Genomic DNA, 12,347 nt, shown 5'->3' with positions numbered 1-12,347 from the left:
CAGTATTAGTCCAGGAAAGTCACTACATTCACAAAATAAAACCACCATCAATCACAATAATGAGCATAATAACAAACTCTGAGGGGAGAGCAATATGATTTCTAGACCTGCTATATTAAATTTTTTTAAATATCCAGATTTTAATAAAAATTATGACACATGCAAAGAAAAAGGAAATTATGGCCCATATACAGGAATAAAAACAATAGAAACTGTCACTAAGGAAACCAGATGTTGTACCTACTAGACAAAGACTTTTTAACAAACTTATAAATGCAGTGAAAGAACTAAAGTAAACCATGTTTTTAAAGAAAGTATAAAAACAATGTCTCTTACCAAATAGAGAATATCAAAAAGGAAATAGAAATTATACAACACAGCCAAATAGAAATTCTGGAGTGAAAAGTATAACTGAAATGAAAAATCGACTTAGAGGGGCTCAACAGCAGATTTGAATAGCAGATGGCAAAATCACCGAACTTGCCAATAGGTCAATCGATGTTATCCAGTCTAAAGAGCAGAACTTTAAAAGAAAGAGGAAAAATAAACAAAGACCCAGTGATTTGTGGTACATCATCAAGTATACCAAAATATGCCTAATATGAGTAATAGATGGAGAGGAGAGAAAGGAGCAGAAATAATGGCCAAAAACTTCCCAAATTTAACCCCAAAATCCCATTAACCTGCACACACAAAGCTCCAAGAATGTCCAGTAGCATGGCTAAAGCCCAAAACAAAGAGAAAATCTTAAAAGCAACAAGTGAAAAGCAGCTCATCATGTGTAAGATATTGTCATAAGATTAACAGCTGGTTTGTCATCAGAAACATGGATGGCAGAATGTAGCAGGGTGACATATGCAAAGGGCTGGGAGGAAAAAAAAAATTGTCAACCAAGATTTCTATATCTGGCAAAACAATGCTTCAAAAATTAAGAAAAACCTTACAGAAATTGAAAAGATTATAAGGGAATGCTCTGAATAATTGTATGCCAACAAACTACATAACATATGAAGTGGAGAGATTTCTAGAGAGACACAAACTATCAAAACTTGCTCAAGAAGTAGAAAAAAATTGAATAGAACTATAATAAGAGATTGAATTAGTAGTCAAAAACCTTCCTACAAAGAAAATGTCAGAACCAAATGACTTTAGTGGTAAATTCTACCAAGTATTTAACGAAAAATTGACAACAATCTTTATAAACTCTTCTAAAAAACAGGAGAGGATTGAACATTATCCAACTTATTCTATGAGGCCAGCATTACCCCCGATACCAAAACCAGACAAAGACATCTCAAGAAAACTACAGACCAATATCTCTTATCAATATAGGTGCATAGATAGTGTTGACGGTTGTACAAGTCTGTAATTATATTTAAAACTACAGAGTTGTACACTTTAAAAAGGTGAATTATATGGAATACAAGTTATATCTTAAATTTGTTACCAAAAAAAATGCTGCAATGAACACACTTCCCCGTGCCTCCCAGTACACAAAGTCTATAAATGTTTCTATATCTATGGACCTACAGGTGGAAATTCTGGGTTGCAATTTTTCAATTTTACTAAAATGTGACAAATTGCTCTACAAAGTAGCTATATCATTTGTACTTCCTCCAGTGGTGTGAGAAAGTTCCAGTTTCTTTTACCTTTGCCAATATCTAGATAATCAATTTAAAAATGTTTACTTATTTGTCGTTATTCTTTTACTTATTTGTTGTGAAATGGTATTTTATTGGTTTGCATCTCCATGACTTTGAAGACGATTAAGCATCTTGTAATATTTATTGACCATTCAGTTTTCCTCTTCTGTGAATTTTCTATTCATATCCTTCACCCAACTTCTAGCAAGCTTGTTGGTTTGCAGAGCTACCTTTCAGTGATGGTAACATAGGAACCAGAAGCTTCCCTCCCCAGGAGTGACAGTGAGCATTACCAGCCACTTGAGCATATCACTACTTTCTAGGCAAGTACATCCACTCCAGAATGGAATCTTTGAAATATATGGTTGTCATGACGAATGACAACATCTCAAAGGACTCCTTTCGTTGTTAGACTACTTTACCTTTGGCTAAGAGGTAAGACACTTGAGTTTATCTTCACTACCCTGCCTCCTATCAATTACAGAGAAGTCACACACGAGTAAGTGATTTTTATTCTATTAATCCTTCAGTCAGTCAAAAGTCTGTCTTCTTTCTAACTTTGACTACTTTTCTTAGTTTTGTTCTGTTAAAAGAAAGAACTATGGGTATATTAGAATTTACTTCACTATGGGCCCTCCTCTAAAGCTCTTTCCAAATTTGCCAATTGGAAGAGTTCATCTTTGTTCATTAATCTCCTAACTCCATGTCTATCTTCTTTTCCACCATCTGACCACATCTCTCCTGCCTGGAAGGCATCTGGAGCACTTATCTTAACCTATGGCCGTCTACACCATCAAATTTTGGTCTCACCTCAAGCACTCAAGCTCAAAAATTGAACCCCCTTCCAGAAAACATTTTCTTTTTCTCAGTGAAGCTGGATTTCAAGAAGTCAGGAAATAGAAAAATTCATCAGGCGGTGAAAAGCTCGTGAGACTACATAGTTTACACATCAATTTTTTATTAAAATAAACCATGCACACATAAAAACACAGAATAGCAAAACTTGGGAAAATTCTAGATCTGTTCTAAAATTTCTTCACATATGTATTCAATCCTGTGAGAATTTTAAAGGGGAAACTTTTGCTAAAGTTAAATAAACATTTAGTAAATATGGAATCTTTGAAAATAACAATGAAAACACTCCAGTGGTGAAATAGCTAAATTGTGAGTAAATACGACATCTCTGGAATGAAGCTTTTGTTCAGATATTTGGATCCAGAGGTACTCCCTGGGAAGATGTATGATGCTTTTTGGTGGGGATGGAGGCACGAGGAAAAGCAAGGTGAGCAGCTTAGACAGAAAAACAGAAATGGAATATGCAAACTGAACACCTTTCTTTCGTTCTGGTTTTTAACCAAGAATCTACTGTTGCAGGTAATTCATGATGGAGGAGGTAAATTCTGAAGCTGCCAGGGTCAAATAGCAAGGGTAGAATAAATCTGAAAGCAAATTTACACACACAGTTCTGGGTCAAGAGGAGAATTTCTCTATCTGAAAGTCCAGCAACCATTTGATCTGAGAGTAGCTCATCTCATTCAATACTGAGTAATCATCAAAATGGAATCAATAGAAGATGTAAAAAAAAAAAAAGAAAGATTTTACAAGAAAAAAGCAGAAATGTAATATAAAAATAATGACAGTTAAATAATTCCTAATAATTTCTGTAAATATAATTTAAAAATAATTTCTGTAAATCATGTTCAGAGCTCTGCACACACCAAGGAAAGACATGAGAAGGTTCTAATCTCTTCCCTCTGGGCAACATTAAGGCTCTGCAATCAGGAAGCAAAGACTAAGGCAGTGCTGTAAACTGCTGGAAGTATGGAAAGCATTCAATAACAACAACAATACACACACACACACGTACAAACACATGGAGCTCCTTGGCAAAGGTTGGGAGACTTACTGGTTCAAAACACTTTAAAAAAAAAACCTCTATCCACTCATTAGCTAACTGAACAGAGAATTCAGTGGCCATATATGACAAAAAAGAAAAAATACAGACTTTACAGTATTAGTCCAGGAAAGTCACTACATTCACAAAATAAAACCACCATCAATCACAATAATGAGCATAATAACAAACTCTGAGGGGAGAGCAATATGATTTCTAGACCTGCTATATTAAATTTTTTTAAATATCCAGATTTTAATAAAAATTATGACACATGCAAAGCAAAAGGAAATTATGGCCCATATACAGGAATAAAAACAATAGAAACTGTCACTAAGGAAACCAGATGTTGTACCTACTAGACAAAGACTTTTTAACAAACTTATAAATGCAGTGAAAGAACTAAAGTAAACCATGTTTTTAAAGAAAGTATAAAAACAATGTCTCTTACCAAATAGAGAATATCAAAAAGGAAATAGAAATTATACAACACAGCCAAATAGAAATTCTGGAGTGAAAAGTATAACTGAAATGAAAAATCGACTTAGAGGGGCTCAACAGCAGATTTGAATAGCAGATGGCAAAATCACCGAACTTGCCAATAGGTCAATCGATGTTATCCAGTCTAAAGAGCAGAACTTTAAAAGAAAGAGGAAAAATAAACAAAGACCCAGTGATTTGTGGTACATCATCAAGTATACCAAAATATGCCTAATATGAGTAATAGATGGAGAGGAGAGAAAGGAGCAGAAATAATGGCCAAAAACTTCCCAAATTTAACCCCAAAATCCCATTAACCTGCACACACAAAGCTCCAAGAATGTCCAGTAGCATGGCTAAAGCCCAAAACAAAGAGAAAATCTTAAAAGCAACAAGTGAAAAGCAGCTCATCATGTGTAAGATATTGTCATAAGATTAACAGCTGGTTTGTCATCAGAAACATGGATGGCAGAATGTAGCAGGGTGACATATGCAAAGGGCTGGGAGGAAAAAAAAAAATTGTCAACCAAGATTTCTATATCTGGCAAAACAATGCTTCAAAAATTAAGAAAAACCTTACAGAAATTGAAAAGATTATAAGGGAATGCTCTGAATAATTGTATGCCAACAAACTACATAACATATGAAGTGGAGAGATTTCTAGAGAGACACAAACTATCAAAACTTGCTCAAGAAGTAGAAAAAAATTGAATAGAACTATAATAAGAGATTGAATTAGTAGTCAAAAACCTTCCTACAAAGAAAATGTCAGAACCAAATGACTTTAGTGGTAAATTCTACCAAGTATTTAACGAAAAATTGACAACAATCTTTATAAACTCTTCTAAAAAACAGGAGAGGATTGAACATTATCCAACTTATTCTATGAGGCCAGCATTACCCCCGATACCAAAACCAGACAAAGACATCTCAAGAAAACTACAGACCAATATCTCTTATCAATATAGGTGCATAGATAGTGTTGACGGTTGTACAAGTCTGTAATTATATTTAAAACTACAGAGTTGTACACTTTAAAAAGGTGAATTATATGGAATACAAGTTATATCTTAAATTTGTTACCAAAAAAAATGCTGCAATGAACACACTTCCCCGTGCCTCCCAGTACACAAAGTCTATAAATGTTTCTATATCTATGGACCTACAGGTGGAAATTCTGGGTTGCAATTTTTCAATTTTACTAAAATGTGACAAATTGCTCTACAAAGTAGCTATATCATTTGTACTTCCTGCAGTGGTGTGAGAAAGTTCCAGTTTCTTTTACCTTTGCCAATATCTAGATAATCAATTTAAAAATGTTTACTTATTTGTCGTTATTCTTTTACTTATTTGTTGTGAAATGGTATTTTATTGGTTTGCATCTCCATGACTTTGAAGACGATTAAGCATCTTGTAATATTTATTGACCATTCAGTTTTCCTCTTCTGTGAATTTTCTATTCATATCCTTCACCCAACTTCTAGCAAGCTTGTTGGTTTGCAGAGCTACCTTTCAGTGATGGTAACATAGGAACCAGAAGCTTCCCTCCCCAGGAGTGACAGTGAGCATTACCAGCCACTTGAGCATATCACTACTTTCTAGGCAAGTACATCCACTCCAGAATGGAATCTTTGAAATATATGGTTGTCATGACGAATGACAACATCTCAAAGGACTCCTTTCGTTGTTAGACTACTTTACCTTTGGCTAAGAGGTAAGACACTTGAGTTTATCTTCACTACCCTGCCTCCTATCAATTACAGAGAAGTCACACACGAGTAAGTGATTTTTATTCTATTAATCCTTCAGTCAGTCAAAAGTCTGTCTTCTTTCTAACTTTGACTACTTTTCTTAGTTTTGTTCTGTTAAAAGAAAGAACTATGGGTATATTAGAATTTACTTCACTATGGGCCCTCCTCTAAAGCTCTTTCCAAATTTGCCAATTGGAAGAGTTCATCTTTGTTCATTAATCTCCTAACTCCATGTCTATCTTCTTTTCCACCATCTGACCACATCTCTCCTGCCTGGAAGGCATCTGGAGCACTTATCTTAACCTATGGCCGTCTACACCATCAAATTTTGGTCTCACCTCAAGCACTCAAGCTCAAAAATTGAACCCCCTTCCAGAAAACATTTTCTTTTTCTCAGTGAAGCTGGATTTCAAGAAGTCAGGAAATAGAAAAATTCATCAGGCGGTGAAAAGCTCGTGAGACTACATAGTTTACACATCAATTTTTTATTAAAATAAACCATGCACACATAAAAACACAGAATAGCAAAACTTGGGAAAATTCTAGATCTGTTCTAAAATTTCTTCACATATGTATTCAATCCTGTGAGAATTTTAAAGGGGAAACTTTTGCTAAAGTTAAATAAACATTTAGTAAATATGGAATCTTTGAAAATAACAATGAAAACACTCCAGTGGTGAAATAGCTAAATTGTGAGTAAATACGACATCTCTGGAATGAAGCTTTTGTTCAGATATTTGGATCCAGAGGTACTCCCTGGGAAGATGTATGATGCTTTTTGGTGGGGATGGAGGCACGAGGAAAAGCAAGGTGAGCAGCTTAGACAGAAAAACAGAAATGGAATATGCAAACTGAACACCTTTCTTTCGTTCTGGTTTTTAACCAAGAATCTACTGTTGCAGGTAATTCATGATGGAGGAGGTAAATTCTGAAGCTGCCAGGGTCAAATAGCAAGGGTAGAATAAATCTGAAAGCAAATTTACACACACAGTTCTGGGTCAAGAGGAGAATTTCTCTATCTGAAAGTCCAGCAACCATTTGATCTGAGAGTAGCTCATCTCATTCAATACTGAGTAATCATCAAAATGGAATCAATAGAAGATGTAAAAAAAAAAAAGAAAGATTTTACAAGAAAAAAGCAGAAATGTAATATAAAAATAATGACAGTTAAATAATTCCTAATAATTTCTGTAAATATAATTTAAAAATAATTTCTGTAAATCATGTTCAGAGCTCTGCACACACCAAGGAAAGACATGAGAAGGTTCTAATCTCTTCCCTCTGGGCAACATTAAGGCTCTGCAATCAGGAAGCAAAGACTAAGGCAGTGCTGTAAACTGCTGGAAGTATGGAAAGCATTCAATAACAACAACAATACACACACACACACGTACAAACACATGGAGCTCCTTGGCAAAGGTTGGGAGACTTACTGGTTCAAAACACTTTAAAAAAAAAACCTCTATCCACTCATTAGCTAACTGAACAGAGAATTCAGTGGCCATATATGACAAAAAAGAAAAAATACAGACTTTACAGTATTAGTCCAGGAAAGTCACTACATTCACAAAATAAAACCACCATCAATCACAATAATGAGCATAATAACAAACTCTGAGGGGAGAGCAATATGATTTCTAGACCTGCTATATTAAATTTTTTTAAATATCCAGATTTTAATAAAAATTATGACACATGCAAAGAAAAAGGAAATTATGGCCCATATACAGGAATAAAAACAATAGAAACTGTCACTAAGGAAACCAGATGTTGTACCTACTAGACAAAGACTTTTTAACAAACTTATAAATGCAGTGAAAGAACTAAAGTAAACCATGTTTTTAAAGAAAGTATAAAAACAATGTCTCTTACCAAATAGAGAATATCAAAAAGGAAATAGAAATTATACAACACAGCCAAATAGAAATTCTGGAGTGAAAAGTATAACTGAAATGAAAAATCTACTTAGAGGGGCTCAACAGCAGATTTGAATAGCAGATGGCAAAATCACCGAACTTGCCAATAGGTCAATCGATGTTATCCAGTCTAAAGAGCAGAACTTTAAAAGAAAGAGGAAAAATAAACAAAGACCCAGTGATTTGTGGTACATCATCAAGTATACCAAAATATGCCTAATATGAGTAATAGATGGAGAGGAGAGAAAGGAGCAGAAATAATGGCCAAAAACTTCCCAAATTTAACCCCAAAATCCCATTAACCTGCACACACAAAGCTCCAAGAATGTCCAGTAGCATGGCTAAAGCCCAAAACAAAGAGAAAATCTTAAAAGCAACAAGTGAAAAGCAGCTCATCATGTGTAAGATATTGTCATAAGATTAACAGCTGGTTTGTCATCAGAAACATGGATGGCAGAATGTAGCAGGGTGACATATGCAAAGGGCTGGGAGGAAAAAAAAAAATTGTCAACCAAGATTTCTATATCTGGCAAAACAATGCTTCAAAAATTAAGAAAAACCTTACAGAAATTGAAAAGATTATAAGGGAATGCTCTGAATAATTGTATGCCAACAAACTACATAACATATGAAGTGGAGAGATTTCTAGAGAGACACAAACTATCAAAACTTGCTCAAGAAGTAGAAAAAAATTGAATAGAACTATAATAAGAGATTGAATTAGTAGTCAAAAACCTTCCTACAAAGAAAATGTCAGAACCAAATGACTTTAGTGGTAAATTCTACCAAGTATTTAACGAAAAATTGACAACAATCTTTATAAACTCTTCTAAAAAACAGGAGAGGATTGAACATTATCCAACTTATTCTATGAGGCCAGCATTACCCCCGATACCAAAACCAGACAAAGACATCTCAAGAAAACTACAGACCAATATCTCTTATCAATATAGGTGCATAGATAGTGTTGACGGTTGTACAAGTCTGTAATTATATTTAAAACTACAGAGTTGTACACTTTAAAAAGGTGAATTATATGGAATACAAGTTATATCTTAAATTTGTTACCAAAAAAAATGCTGCAATGAACACACTTCCCCGTGCCTCCCAGTACACAAAGTCTATAAATGTTTCTATATCTATGGACCTACAGGTGGAAATTCTGGGTTGCAATTTTTCAATTTTACTAAAATGTGACAAATTGCTCTACAAAGTAGCTATATCATTTGTACTTCCTCCAGTGGTGTGAGAAAGTTCCAGTTTCTTTTACCTTTGCCAATATCTAGATAATCAATTTAAAAATGTTTACTTATTTGTCGTTATTCTTTTACTTATTTGTTGTGAAATGGTATTTTATTGGTTTGCATCTCCATGACTTTGAAGACGATTAAGCATCTTGTAATATTTATTGACCATTCAGTTTTCCTCTTCTGTGAATTTTCTATTCATATCCTTCACCCAACTTCTAGCAAGCTTGTTGGTTTGCAGAGCTACCTTTCAGTGATGGTAACATAGGAACCAGAAGCTTCCCTCCCCAGGAGTGACAGTGAGCATTACCAGCCACTTGAGCATATCACTACTTTCTAGGCAAGTACATCCACTCCAGAATGGAATCTTTGAAATATATGGTTGTCATGACGAATGACAACATCTCAAAGGACTCCTTTCGTTGTTAGACTACTTTACCTTTGGCTAAGAGGTAAGACACTTGAGTTTATCTTCACTACCCTGCCTCCTATCAATTACAGAGAAGTCACACACGAGTAAGTGATTTTTATTCTATTAATCCTTCAGTCAGTCAAAAGTCTGTCTTCTTTCTAACTTTGACTACTTTTCTTAGTTTTGTTCTGTTAAAAGAAAGAACTATGGGTATATTAGAATTTACTTCACTATGGGCCCTCCTCTAAAGCTCTTTCCAAATTTGCCAATTGGAAGAGTTCATCTTTGTTCATTAATCTCCTAACTCCATGTCTATCTTCTTTTCCACCATCTGACCACATCTCTCCTGCCTGGAAGGCATCTGGAGCACTTATCTTAACCTATGGCCGTCTACACCATCAAATTTTGGTCTCACCTCAAGCACTCAAGCTCAAAAATTGAACCCCCCTCCAGAAAACATTTTCTTTTTCTCAGTGAAGCTGGATTTCAAGAAGTCAGGAAATAGAAAAATTCATCAGGCGGTGAAAAGCTCGTGAGACTACATAGTTTACACATCAATTTTTTATTAAAATAAACCATGCACACATAAAAACACAGAATAGCAAAACTTGGGAAAATTCTAGATCTGTTCTAAAATTTCTTCACATATGTATTCAATCCTGTGAGAATTTTAAAGGGGAAACTTTTGCTAAAGTTAAATAAACATTTAGTAAATATGGAATCTTTGAAAATAACAATGAAAACACTCCAGTGGTGAAATAGCTAAATTGTGAGTAAATACGACATCTCTGGAATGAAGCTTTTGTTCAGATATTTGGATCCAGAGGTACTCCCTGGGAAGATGTATGATGCTTTTTGGTGGGGATGGAGGCACGAGGAAAAGCAAGGTGAGCAGCTTAGACAGAAAAACAGAAATGGAATATGCAAACTGAACACCTTTCTTTCGTTCTGGTTTTTAACCAAGAATCTACTGTTGCAGGTAATTCATGATGGAGGAGGTAAATTCTGAAGCTGCCAGGGTCAAATAGCAAGGGTAGAATAAATCTGAAAGCAAATTTACACACACAGTTCTGGGTCAAGAGGAGAATTTCTCTATCTGAAAGTCCAGCAACCATTTGATCTGAGAGTAGCTCATCTCATTCAATACTGAGTAATCATCAAAATGGAATCAATAGAAGATGTAAAAAAAAAAAAGAAAGATTTTACAAGAAAAAAGCAGAAATGTAATATAAAAATAATGACAGTTAAATAATTCCTAATAATTTCTGTAAATATAATTTAAAAATAATTTCTGTAAATCATGTTCAGAGCTCTGCACACACCAAGGAAAGACATGAGAAGGTTCTAATCTCTTCCCTCTGGGCAACATTAAGGCTCTGCAATCAGGAAGCAAAGACTAAGGCAGTGCTGTAAACTGCTGGAAGTATGGAAAGCATTCAATAACAACAACAATACACACACACACACGTACAAACACATGGAGCTCCTTGGCAAAGGTTGGGAGACTTACTGGTTCAAAACACTTTAAAAAAAAAACCTCTATCCACTCATTAGCTAACTGAACAGAGAATTCAGTGGCCATATATGACAAAAAAGAAAAAATACAGACTTTACAGTATTAGTCCAGGAAAGTCACTACATTCACAAAATAAAACCACCATCAATCACAATAATGAGCATAATAACAAACTCTGAGGGGAGAGCAATATGATTTCTAGACCTGCTATATTAAATTTTTTTAAATATCCAGATTTTAATAAAAATTATGACACATGCAAAGCAAAAGGAAATTATGGCCCATATACAGGAATAAAAACAATAGAAACTGTCACTAAGGAAACCAGATGTTGTACCTACTAGACAAAGACTTTTTAACAAACTTATAAATGCAGTGAAAGAACTAAAGTAAACCATGTTTTTAAAGAAAGTATAAAAACAATGTCTCTTACCAAATAGAGAATATCAAAAAGGAAATAGAAATTATACAACACAGCCAAATAGAAATTCTGGAGTGAAAAGTATAACTGAAATGAAAAATCTACTTAGAGGGGCTCAACAGCAGATTTGAATAGCAGATGGCAAAATCACCGAACTTGCCAATAGGTCAATCGATGTTATCCAGTCTAAAGAGCAGAACTTTAAAAGAAAGAGGAAAAATAAACAAAGACCCAGTGATTTGTGGTACATCATCAAGTATACCAAAATATGCCTAATATGAGTAATAGATGGAGAGGAGAGAAAGGAGCAGAAATAATGGCCAAAAACTTCCCAAATTTAACCCCAAAATCCCATTAACCTGCACACACAAAGCTCCAAGAATGTCCAGTAGCATGGCTAAAGCCCAAAACAAAGAGAAAATCTTAAAAGCAACAAGTGAAAAGCAGCTCATCATGTGTAAGATATTGTCATAAGATTAACAGCTGGTTTGTCATCAGAAACATGGATGGCAGAATGTAGCAGGGTGACATATGCAAAGGGCTGGGAGGAAAAAAAAAAATTGTCAACCAAGATTTCTATATCTGGCAAAACAATGCTTCAAAAATTAAGAAAAACCTTACAGAAATTGAAAAGATTATAAGGGAATGCTCTGAATAATTGTATGCCAACAAACTACATAACATATGAAGTGGAGAGATTTCTAGAGAGACACAAACTATCAAAACTTGCTCAAGAAGTAGAAAAAAATTGAATAGAACTATAATAAGAGATTGAATTAGTAGTCAAAAACCTTCCTACAAAGAAAATGTCAGAACCAAATGACTTTAGTGGTAAATTCTACCAAGTATTTAACGAAAAATTGACAACAATCTTTATAAACTCTTCTAAAAAACAGGAGAGGATTGAACATTATCCAACTTATTCTATGAGGCCAGCATTACCCCCGATACCAAAACCAGACAAAGACATCTCAAGAAAACTACAGACCAATATCTCTTATCAATATAGGTGCATAGATAGTGTTGACGGTTGTACAAGTCTGTAATTATATTTAAAACTACAGAGT

This window comes from Mesoplodon densirostris, chromosome 2, assembly GCF_025265405.1.
Source record: "Mesoplodon densirostris isolate mMesDen1 chromosome 2, mMesDen1 primary haplotype, whole genome shotgun sequence".
In the NCBI taxonomy this organism is placed as follows: Eukaryota; Metazoa; Chordata; class Mammalia; order Artiodactyla; family Ziphiidae; genus Mesoplodon; species Mesoplodon densirostris.
Note: the sequence above shows the minus strand (reverse complement) of the source record.